Source organism: Schistocerca serialis, chromosome 4 (assembly GCF_023864345.2).
Source record: "Schistocerca serialis cubense isolate TAMUIC-IGC-003099 chromosome 4, iqSchSeri2.2, whole genome shotgun sequence".
Classification (NCBI taxonomy): domain Eukaryota; kingdom Metazoa; phylum Arthropoda; class Insecta; order Orthoptera; family Acrididae; genus Schistocerca; species Schistocerca serialis.
In genome coordinates this window covers 192945050-192957399 of record NC_064641.1, presented here as the reverse complement: position 1 = coordinate 192957399, position 12350 = coordinate 192945050, and positions in this window count along the sequence as shown.

Here is a 12350-nt window from a genome sequence, read left to right as displayed (position 1 = left end):
CGTTGGGTGTCATCCGGGTTACAAAATGATCAGGGACGTTTCAACTCTTGTAAAGGTGCACATGTCAGCTGTTGGTGATGTCCTCTGGTGTACTGACGGAACAGGTATCGTCGTCCATTGCGAAAGGTGGTTGTAATAAATCGTATTCAATCAGCGGAAATATTCACTCGTGAGCTCCAAAGTGCTGCTACCAGCATTCCAGCTAGCTCAGTGACTGTCCGTGGGAGATAAAAAGAATGGAGTACAATGTTGGAGCAGCTCATCATAAGCCACACATTTCTGTGGCCAGTGCTTGAGGTGGTGTAAAGAGCGACGCCATTCGACTGTTCATGAGTCTAAATATGTGGTATGGAGTTATGAGTGCGGCAGTCCATCGGATAAGTTGGGTTTGCCGCATGTCTCGAGAACGCTATCTGCCTTCCTGTGTAGTGCCAACAGCGAAGCGCGGGGGACGGCGTCTTGTGGTATGCGAGTGGTGAGGAAGCGGTCCCCTTAGTGCACCTACAGACGTTCAGACATCTCATTCAAAGCATCCCCAGCAGAATTCAAGCCTTCATAAAAGCAAAGGGTGGGCACACCCTGCATTCACGCCCACTAATACGTGTGAGATAATCCACTACAGGTGCGACGCTTATAACAAAGGTGGTTCGGTGTATTGCATAAATATTTACTTCTTCGTCTTTAACCCAGTTTGGACATTTAATAACATCAACAAGTCCTTCTAAGAACCCTCTGTTAATACTCGTACAGATTGTATTGAAACTGAGTCAAAATATTTCTGACAATCGATGAAACCCGAGCAAAGTTGTTATTCCCTTCTACAATTATCTTCAGTTTTGCAAGTAATCCATTGTCGTACATCACTATTTCTTGCAAATATTGATAATTTCAGGGAATATCTTGAACATTACGGAGGGGGAAGCTCAGAAATCGAGAATTTTTCATGTCTTGTTTGCGCCTTTCTTCTGAAGACACAGTTGCAGTATTGTTCCAGGTTCGGAAAATTATTAGTCTCTTCAGAAATTCCGTAAATATTTTTTCCAAGTTCCTATTGTAATAGTTTCTCTCCTACTTCAATTACACGTCACATTCATCTCTTTCTGTTTTTCTTTTCTTTACAACTCAGATTGCTTCATACATCTAATTTGGTATTATTTCCTGAATTTCATTATTTCCGTCATTCATTGTCTTTGTTTCTGACTTTTTATTTTAGTACAAACCTTTGAAATACGTTGTTTTATAATAATCGACATTTCGCTGCAACATGTCCCTGCATACATTTATACATAGTCGAATACATCTTATGTTCAAAACTGAACTTAGTAGACCAACCATATTTCACTTTTTCATGTTTATAGCTCGTCACTTTCATTGTAGAGGGTCTTAACAGATGTTTTATTGCTGAGGTAATTCACAGTTACTCCATTAATACAGTGTCCTTCTACGCTAATTGTTCATGTCATTGAATTCATTCGTGGGGGTTGGTCCTCTGTACAATTGTACAATGAAATGTTTCGTCTGTAGTTTTCACGAAATGTCCGATTTTCGTATCAGTCGTTTTCCATCCTGTTCAGGCCTCACAGAACTTGCTTTCGTAGTTATTTGCAGTATTTACAGATATTAAGCTATCAAGATATTCAATATATCTGCGCACCTGAGCTAAGAACTTACATCATGCGAACCACTATGTTTACTTATTAGCCTAGGGACTATTACATGGTGATTTCACCTATGACGATACTCGGACACATGTTAGTATATCAGAAAGAGCATGAGGTTGTTTCACGAAACATTATCCATTGAATGTTAGCCTTCGACCATAAATATAATAGACTGGCCCTGGCGTCATTTGCGTGGCTCCAACATCTCTGTGCTGAAGTCACGTGAATGTTGGCAAAACATGGTTGTTTCGTGTTGCGCTTATGGCTGTACTCAGCGTTTTGTCGGGGAAATGGCATTACATTTCACGTGTAAGTGTTTCTATGATAGTGCAGATGCGTTTATTGAAATCTGCTGAAGTGACGTTTATATGTTTTTTGCACTTGAAATAGAGTATCAAGTAGATTAAAATGTTGAAAGTGATGCCTGTAAAGTCAGACTCATATTACATTTTGGAAAGTATCTGTGATAATTCGGTTACAGAAGTAAGTATAATCGTTTCTCCCTCCTACTCATAGGTTCCGTAAGGATGAAAACCGAAGGCAGCTTTGGTTACAGGCCCTGAAACGGAAAAACTTTAGTCCATTTGCACATACGCGCCTTTGCTCGAAGCACTTCGCGGAGAGGTGTTTTGATAGGTTAGTTATTATTTACAATGTATATCTATAATTTGTATTTACAGTGTCTGTCATTTGTAAACCTAGGCTCCAAAATTATTTTCTGAAACTGCAAAGTCTCACCTTTCATCTAAAATATCTTTTTTTTTAACTGATAGTTTCAACTTTTGTAAAAATAGTGGGAACTGAACCTTTGAAGTGCACCTAAAATTGATAGTCTAAAATGGACCTACTCCTAAAGTAAACAATTTTGACACCTATAGTTGACATAATTCCCATAGCCCATGATCTTTTATAAGTGACTAGAGCTCGAAACGTGGCGAATACAATGTTTAAAGTTTTGACACGAGCCCACTCTTACTGTTTAAAAGAATTTTAACGACATTTTATTATAATTGATAGTTCATAGTAATTTCGTCCCGCTGCCCACCAGAGTGGCGTTCGATGTATTTGTTGGATTTTATAAATGGTACTTTGAACAAATCCAGGTCAAATGTAGTTCTGGCACAATTTTTCACAAATATAAAAGTAGTTTTTGTTGGAAGCGTTTGGCAGTCAATTGAGAAATGTGGGGAAAATCCGATACAAACATAGGATGGCAGACCGCTGATTTGAAATCCCGCCACGTTTTGCCAACAGTCACGTGGTTTATGTTGTAGCCACACTAGCCCCATAGCTTCTGTACAGTAAGGCCAGTCTACTAGTATCTATGGTCGAAGATGTTAGATCCTTTAGGCAGTGCATATTTGACAGTTAAGAAAAGTCGTTTGAATTTGCCTCCTCAGAACGCAACTTCGCTATCTGTGGGTTAACTTTACTTGCGCTGCGCCAGAGAGCGTTGGCTTACTGGTTGCTGGCGACATCTGTTGTGCCACTGCTGAACTACTTGATCGTTTGCCACCTTCCTTCGTCTTCGGCGCGACATGGAACGAACGTCAAATTTCAAACATTTGCAATCCGTCAGTTATGTATTACGATATCTAAGTGTGTTATTTAACAGAACACTACTGAAAAAAGTGCTAAACTCGTGAACAAGCCTATCGAGAGACACGCAGAAGTATTCTTATTCATACAGTGTTGCAGAACGTATCTGTACAAAGCGTGATGAAATCACGTGGCGTGATTCATGTTACAATTTGCAGAAAAAAGTAGGTGGTCTTAAAAGTTCTCACTGAATCAACTTAACTCGTAGACTGCAAAATGAATTCAATTAAACTTTTTTTTCCGAAATCAGCGTGCATACTAAAGAGAATATGATATAGGGAACGTAAACAATAGCTCATGAAGCTCAGCTGGCTTTGAACAACTTGTTATCCCCATTTTTTTATAACGCTTTTGAGACGTGTAATGCTGCAAATGTCAACCGTGGAACAAAACCTGTGCCAATTACGAAAGTGCCAGTAAAATTATCACGCAATTCATCCTGATATAAATGAGAAACAGTCACAGGAATCACAGGAACAACAAAAAATGAAACTCCATACTGACGCATAACTGTATTTTATAATATCGGCGAACTGATCGAGTGAATCGCTATTTATTATCGAAGATCAACGAGGATAATATTAAATAAATATTTAATAGGACTAGGAAAACTGGAAATCATCACCTATTTACTTTACGTAGAGGGCACTAAATATAAAATTTACTCCAGACAGACATATACGGCTCTCCACTATAACAATGCCTATCTATATACTTTCTGCAAACGTGACATTGTTTGCCGTATCATAACACTATCAGTGTTGACCGTTGACTACAAGATTCTATACTATAAGACAAGAATTCTATGTTCACCAAATCGATATGCTTTAATGTATAGTCCATTTTCAATGAGGCGTTAAGGCATATGACATTGATTCGCTCCAGTTCATTACGCTCTTAATTATTTGTGTCTTTGTTCAGTGTCAGAGATTATGATTCCACACTAAAATTTTTCCTTCATGAGAGTGTGACCTACGAGATGCTCTCACACTATTCTACAGTTAAGACTTATCAGCCACTTGCAACCCTTCAGACACCGAATCTAGTCGTCACCGAATGCCTTCGGCTGTGTATTCATAAAGTATAAATGAGAGTTAATGTTTTGTAGTTTGTCTTCTTGGAATCTGCTGGTTCGTATTCAAAAAACAAACAGCCAAATACAGGAAGAGTCTACCATGTTCAGAGAAGTGGCTGTACGGTACCTACGGACCTGGGAAAAGGAATTTTGATGTAAGTCCTGTTCCTATATTTTTTATGGTTTGTAATACAGAACCCGATACAAAGAAAGTAAACACACAAGAGATAGGCCTACCATGTCACATTAATGACTAGTTTAAACTTCGTGTCCCATCAAGACAGTAATTCGAACACTTGTTTTTGGAAGCATTGCTGTTCCAATAATTCGAGTACTCCTCACATGCCTTAATGTCATTAATTTAGTCATTCATATAATCCGTGTGATCTATAATATGACATTTCTAAAAGCTTTAATTCGCTTCCTTTCCGATATTCCAATCGTCCAGGTACCACATTCATAAAGCAATGCAATTAAAACGAAAGTTGTCACTAAATACATCCTGACGGTACTTCCAGTATTATTTGTGGTGAATAGCCTTCTTCTGTTGCTTAAAATGGTTGTTAACTGCCCAATTCTGTTTACTATATCACTTTTGCTCTTACAGCCATATTTTACTTTACTTTCTGGATAAGTAAATTCTTTGGAAAATAATGAGGTAACAACAGTTTCTGCTTTTATTTACTTGTGGCTTAGAATGTATAAGTAAACAAAATTTTAAGTATGTTATTTGGTACATATTTTTTAGTTGTTCATGTGATACCATGACTATAGTCGTTTCTGTACGCAATAAATCCAGATGTGAACTCTGCCGCGAAACGCGTGGCAGTGAATATTGTTTCTTGTGTCTGTCATAAGAGGTTTTTCAGGACTCCTATTCCTTCCTTCCACGACTAAGGTATGCTTGCGACCATTCATCGTGATTTTTGTACACTTTTGACATTTCTTGTTAATACAAAGTAACACTTGAGCAGTCTTGCCACTTTGGTCATACTAATGTTTCGTAAACTGCGTCCTACAGTTCCCCTGAATTCTATGAGTACGACTTATAGAGTGATCATTACAGTTCTTATCCACAAGCTCAACTGTTTATGTGTGATGACTGACTACAGTGGTTACTCATTAATATTATGGTTGTACTTCAGACCATAATGATAACCTTTCACAAAGTACATCGGCTTCCACCAACTGACACCCACTCCTCCAGACTTCTCGGCTGTAAGCTTTCCGGCTACAAACATCCGCGTCGCTGCATCATGTTTTATAATCCCATATCATTCTCACATTTCATTTAACTAACTTATGGATTTTTTCTACACCTTGGAATAAAGAGAAGAACTTCCCCTTTTCACCCATCACCCACTCGCGTGTTCAAATATCCAGTCCATTTGCGGCTGATTTAATTCCACTCCATTGTGCTCCCTTATCCATATTTTTTTTATTTTTCCTGTTTTCCTTTACACTGATCTACACTGACAAGACGTTGGCAATCGTAAAACATCACCAAAATATTGCAAAGACTCAATTTTTATAGGAATGTATTTCGTTCATTTGGTTTTAGATAATTAACTGTGGCAAATCATATATTGCAACAAATACTACCTGCTAAATAATTGTTATGTAACCTGATCGATAGTTGACCTACCGATCCTTCTAGTAGCACACCTAAAATTACTTTTAGGTCTACGGATGACTCTTCATCTAGGATAGCGAGTTATGGCCTTATCAGTAAGTTCTCAAAGCAGATATGTCTGAGTCAAAATTGCAGTGTTTGAAATAAATGTTTCATCTTTTACCTATGCTCCTTAGGGGATCTGTGATGAAGAACACGACTTAGCTTTCTCAGTAAATGCTTGGTGCTATGAAGCTGCTCGTTTTGTTTCAGTCATGTCAACTGATCTACATCTTCATCTATAATCATCTACACAGATTGAGTCAGGAGGAAAGGTACATGCTTTGAGGGGCGATAGTGATTTGAACAAAAAAGCTTCATCCGGTCATATGCCCTATTCCGAATGGTTTCCGAGACAGAACACATTTAATATCACTTCTGTACATTTTCTTAAATAACTCGAAAACCGTACTGTCGGTCGAAAACGTGCCACAATACAGGATCAAATTACATCCAATTTCTTACAAAAAAGGTCCTTTTCATTTTTTCTCTATGACCAATGGTTTGCGTTAAGGGAGCGCGAGAATACTGAAAAACATGGGCGACGTGCATGAGCTGTAGCTTAGGTAGTTTTAATAGGCCAGTTTGAGGTAGTTTCCCGATTTGATAGACCACAAGGGTTCTCTATCAAATTGATCGTCTCAACTTCTTCTACACTTCTGTCGTACATTTTAAACAATGACAGTGTTTGAATAATACAGAAATAAAGAGCCAGGTCCATTAAGTGTGTTCGCTCTCGGATCACTCCATCACCCCACAGAGCACGTATCTTTTCTCCTTACTACTTTGTATTTAACTATTTAACTCTGTGCTTCGCAAGCCACTGCGCGGTATACCCCCCCCTCCCCAAATGTCGTGAACCGATCGACAGACATGCATGCACGGTATAGACGTCTATTTCTCAATAAAAACTTAAGTCGCTAGAACTGTTGATATTTTAAAAAATATAGGGAATCTGATATATCGATATTTAATAAAATATCATTATCGGATCACGTTATATCGAGAAAAAATATTGACTTTACGAGTCATGAAAATATCGGCTTCGCATTGTAGATATACTGCCAGTCTTAGAGCTGTATATTTAAGTATTGATTTATTATTAGGCATTCTGTACACCAATAAAGTAGCAGCATCCCCATCCCCCTTAGAGCAAGAATTGAAAGGAAAGCGATGCACGTTTATGGTTGGTGTAATCACTTTGCTAACAGTGGTAATAGCATGTAAGTGGAACAATGAAAGGTGCCGAATGGGTCCGTTGCTCGGTTTCGCCACATTCCGGATTTGTCTGGAACACTTCATGTATACTTCCTGTTTTATTTTTTTCATTTCTGCCAACCGCATTGTCATTTAGCACACTAGTTGCTATTTCTTCGCATCGGTAATCTTGTTATTCCATTCACACCGGCATTCCCCCCCCCCCCCCCCCCCCTTCAGTGCAGTGTGACTCCTTTTGTGCCACATATACTTCCTTCACACAGTCAAAGAGAAAGATTGAACGTACTGAAAGCTCAAAACGTTGTATGTATCCTTCACACAGTAAAAGTAAAATTATATTCTACTTCAATTTCAAAAGAACAACTTTAAATATGCATCGAAAATTGTGAAAAAATATAATATAAAATTAAAATATCTGCACTCGATACTACCATTTTAATCTTGACATATCGATACATCCTAGTAGGAAAAATCGCGATTACATATCGAAGCACTCTTAGCGGAAAAGATATTGCGGAGAGATTGAGAGATTGTTCCCAGAATTAATTAGCAGCGGAGTTGCGCTAATATGATGCTTCCTGTCGTATTACAGTTGTGCTCTGGACCAAGACTCAAACCTAGAACCGCTGCCTTTCGCAGGCAAGTGCTGCACCGATGGAACTCGCAAAGCGCGACTCAAGACCCGAAGTGTGGAAGGTAGGAGATGAAGCACTGGCGAGAATAAAGCTGTGAGGGGTGCTTGTGGACTGTGCTTGGATAGTTCAGTCGGTACAGGACTTCCCTGCGAAATGTAATGGCCAAAGGCTCGAGTTCTGGTTTGGCAAACAGTTTTAAGCTGTCCCAAGAAGTTTTAAATTAGTGCACACTCCGCTGTAGTGTGAAAATTCATTCTGAGTATAAAGTGCCTGACGACAGTTCGATCATACAGCCTCAGAGTCTCAACAGTCAATTTCTTCATGGTGCACAACGCCTCCCTTGTAGGGTCAACTACAGGATTTTGAAGACTATTTGCGAGGCGCCATCGTATCTACTAAATAAACCAGCGAGAAAAAGTGCCATTCTTCGGTTCTTCTCTATCTCTCGTATTAAGTCTACATGGAAAAAATCCCAGACCGACTAGCAGTCGTACTTGGGTTATACACTGAAACGCCAAAGCAACTGGAATAGGTATGCGTATTCAAATACAGAGATATATGAACAGCCAGAATACGGCGCTACGCCTTCATAAGACAAGTGTCTGGCGCAGTTGTTAGATCGGTTACTGCTGGTACAATGACAGGTTATCAAGATTTTAAGTGAGTTTGAATGTGGTGTTATAGTTGGCGCACGTGCCCTGGGACACAGGCATCTCCGAGGTAGCGATGAAGTGGGGATTCTCCTGTACGACCATTTCACGAGTGTAGCGCGAATATCATGAATCCGGTGAAACATCAAATCTCCGACATCGCTGAGGCCGTAAAAATATCCTGCAGGAACGGGGTCAACGACGACTGAAGAGAATCGTTCAGCGTGACAGAAGTGCAACCCTTCCGCAAATTGCTGCAGATTTCAGTGCTGGACCATCAACAAGTGTCAGCGCGCGAACCATTCGGCGAAATAGACTGACTAAAAAAGATGTTAATTTTTTTCGGTTTTGTAACAGGGCTGAGCCGAAATAGTCTCTTAAATAGTTAAATTAGACGGGCGACCTGGCTATGGATGCAATTAAAATGTGGTAAATGCAGCTGTCGAAAGACAGTTGTCAGTGAATGAGGTTACCTATTTCACAGAGAAGTTGACTGTGGGTATATGTAGTGCGAGGAGCAGTAGCTTGGTTTCTAGCCTCGGAGAGATTGCGAATCCCTCAGCAGTGTTGCCAAATTATCAAACACCGGAGGGCCCTCTTAAATTACGTTGCAAAATACGTGTTTTTGCAATTTTATCTAACGATCGCGCGTTGTGAAAACCGCAAAACTGCACCTCAAGAAACGAAAAGAAACTTGCAGATAACACCCTTTATCCAAGTAATTGCCGTTAGCAAGCAACGAACTTGTTACTAACTGTAAATACAAAGAAATGTTTTAGGGCCGTTGTTGGTTCGAATCGTTCGTGTAACCCTGGGTAAGTGATAACACTTAAGTTAGCGTATTTTAGGACACACTAACACGATATTTACAAACTTAGCATACTTTTACCGCAGAAATGCCGAACATTCTGTGGCTCCCCTTCGTCGTAACTAGCGGGAAGTGCAAATTGTGTGGAGGGTGGTACGGACTCTCATAGGATCAGCGACTAGAGCATTGTAGAAGCCCACAACTTCTGTCCTCTGTACGGAGCCATGTCCCTAAAACTCAACTGCGTGCAGTTAGTCAGCATTTGAAGGCACAGTCTTAAGACTAGTTACTACCTGTTTTCAAAACATCTGTTTGTATCACCAGTTCTAATAAGTAGATTGTCATTATAGAAATATGCGTGGAAAAATATCCGAAAAGTTTACCAGTAATTTAAATTCTGAAATTCATCATTCAAAAATACTTAGTGTTTGAAAAACTGAAGCGTGCAGAATGTCGAATGTACACGTACATACCATCGGGCGATATGTAAATGTTTGGATGTAATTCTTTGTGAAATGTAGAGCGCAACCAGAGTGTATTAATTTTGTTCATGCTTAGTCCCATTTGGCGCAACAGCCTTGCCGCAGTGGATACACCGGTTCCCGTGAGATCACCGGAGTTAAGCGCTGTTGGGCGTGGCCAGTGCTTGGATGGGTGACCATCCAGCGCCCATGCGCTGTCGCCATTTTTCGGGGTGCACTCAGCCTCGTGATGCCAATTGAGAAGCTACTCGACCGAATAGTAGCGGCTTCGGTCAAGAATACCATCATAACGACCGGGAGAGCGGTGTGCTGACCCCACGCCGCACCTATCCGCATCCTCCCCTGAGGATGACACGGCGGTCGGATGGTCCCTGTTGGCCACTCGTGGCCTGAAGACAGAGTGCTTTTAGTCTCATTGCCAGGCCTGGTAGGGTGTATAAGAGGCGTGAACAGCGTTAGATGCTGAGTGATGACTCTGAAGGCCTCGGAGATGCCGTGCTGTCATGTGAAACAGCGTTATCCACACCTGAAAGAGCTAAAAGGGTGCTTTGTGGGTCTCCATTTAGCCAGCCGGTTGAAACGTGCTATATCCTGATTTGAGGGACATTCTGGTGTGACAGCGGCCCGATGTTATACGGTGAGGGATCTTTAGGGAGGGCATATCCGTCGTCATGGTTCAAATATGACCAGCCCAAGGAGGAATCTCCGCATCGTGCACCAAGGACGTTGTAACCCTTTTACATCTGCGGTTGCGATCCGAGAACTGATCGGTTGGTTGGTTTATTGCCGGTCGCCGTGGCCGAGCGGTTCTAGGCGCTTCATTCCGGAACCCCGCGACTGCTACGGTCGCAGGTTCGAATCCTGCCTCGGGCATGGATGTGTGTGGTGTTCTTAGGCTCGTTAGGTTTAAGTAGTTGTAAGTTCTAGGGGACTGATGACCTCAGATGTTAAGTCCCATAGTGCTCAGAGCCATGTGAACCATGTGTGTGTTGGTTAATTTGGGGGGAGGGGACGAAGCAGAGAGGTCATCATCCCATCGGATTAGGGAAGTACGGGGAAGTAAGTCGTGCCCTTTCAAAGGAACCATCCCGGCATTTGCCTGAAGTGATTTAGCGAAATCACGGAAAACCTAAATCAAGATGGCCGGACGCGGGTTTGAACCATTGTCCTCCAGAATACTAATCCAGTGTGCTAACTACTGCGCCCCCTCGCTCGGTCGAGAACGGGTAATGGCCTCCCTACAACGTTCCGTGTTATCCCGCAGCATTTCTCGGCGACTAGCAGCAGCCGGATTAGGGCTGCTGTTAACATCAGAACATAAGCGTCTTCGTTTCGAATGGTGCGGTGATCAGGAACCATGAAATAAAAAAATAACAATAAAAATAAAAAATAAAGAAAAACAAAAAACACAAAAAAATTGTTATATTAACTTAAGTATGTTGTTAAATTAACCTAATTAGCCATGTATTGGAAAATTCGACTCGTTCCACATCATTACGAAATATCGTATTCATGATCCATGGAACTAGTATTAATCTAATCTAATCTAATCTAATGAACTGCTGACGAGAGGCGTTGCCGTACGTTCAGCGATGAATGGCCGTTTTGGACTATGTAACCCAGGTGACCATCTTCAGCGAGCATGGTGACGACCTGGGAATAGGCCCCATTCTTCCACTGTTTTGGAGAGGCACAACAGTGTTAATCACGGCGTCATGTTGCTTAGGAGTCATCGGGAATGACTTCAGCTCACTGCTTATAGTGACTGAAGGAACTGTGACAGAACAACAGTACCCCACGGACATTTTGCGTCCTCACATGTAACCCGGCATGCAATGCCATTTTTCAACAGGACAATGCTCATTCATACTTGCCACTTGTCTCTATGAACTGAGAGCATAATGTTGACGTACTCCCGTGACCAGCAAGATCATGAGATAGTCCTCGATAGAACATGTGTAGGACCATCTCAGACATCAAGTCCGTACTGGAGTCAGTATCCAGGACATCAAGAACCAATTACACCAGTTACGAAACAGTTTTCCAGAAGAGACGATACATCGGCTTTATGACACCTTTCCAGACCGAATCAGTGCATGCGTCCAGGCCATTATGGGTGCACTCATACTGCCAGTTTTGTAACCAGTGAGATAATACCAAATATCCTGTCGACCCACGAGGTGTTTTTCATTTCGTCCTCCCCTTCCGGCTGTTTCACTATATTTTGTCACACAGTGCGCTTTACTATATCTTTTGCGACTCCTACACCTTTTAACTGTCAGTGGAGCTGCCTGGTCCAAAAGTAGAAAAGCCAGAGTTGTTTCTATATTTCGCTGTACATCTTGTTCTAAAAACTGGGCTACCAGCGTTAAATAGAAGAATCGATCTATTATTTTCAGTCAGTTATTAATAATCGTTTACAGTAGGTCTTTGGTTGAGATCAACCTGAAATATGCTTAAAAACTAAAAAAAAGAATAAACAACCTTATGATTTATCAATTATGACAGCAATTAAGTGCTCAATCTTCTTCATTCTTCAGTCTTCTTTCT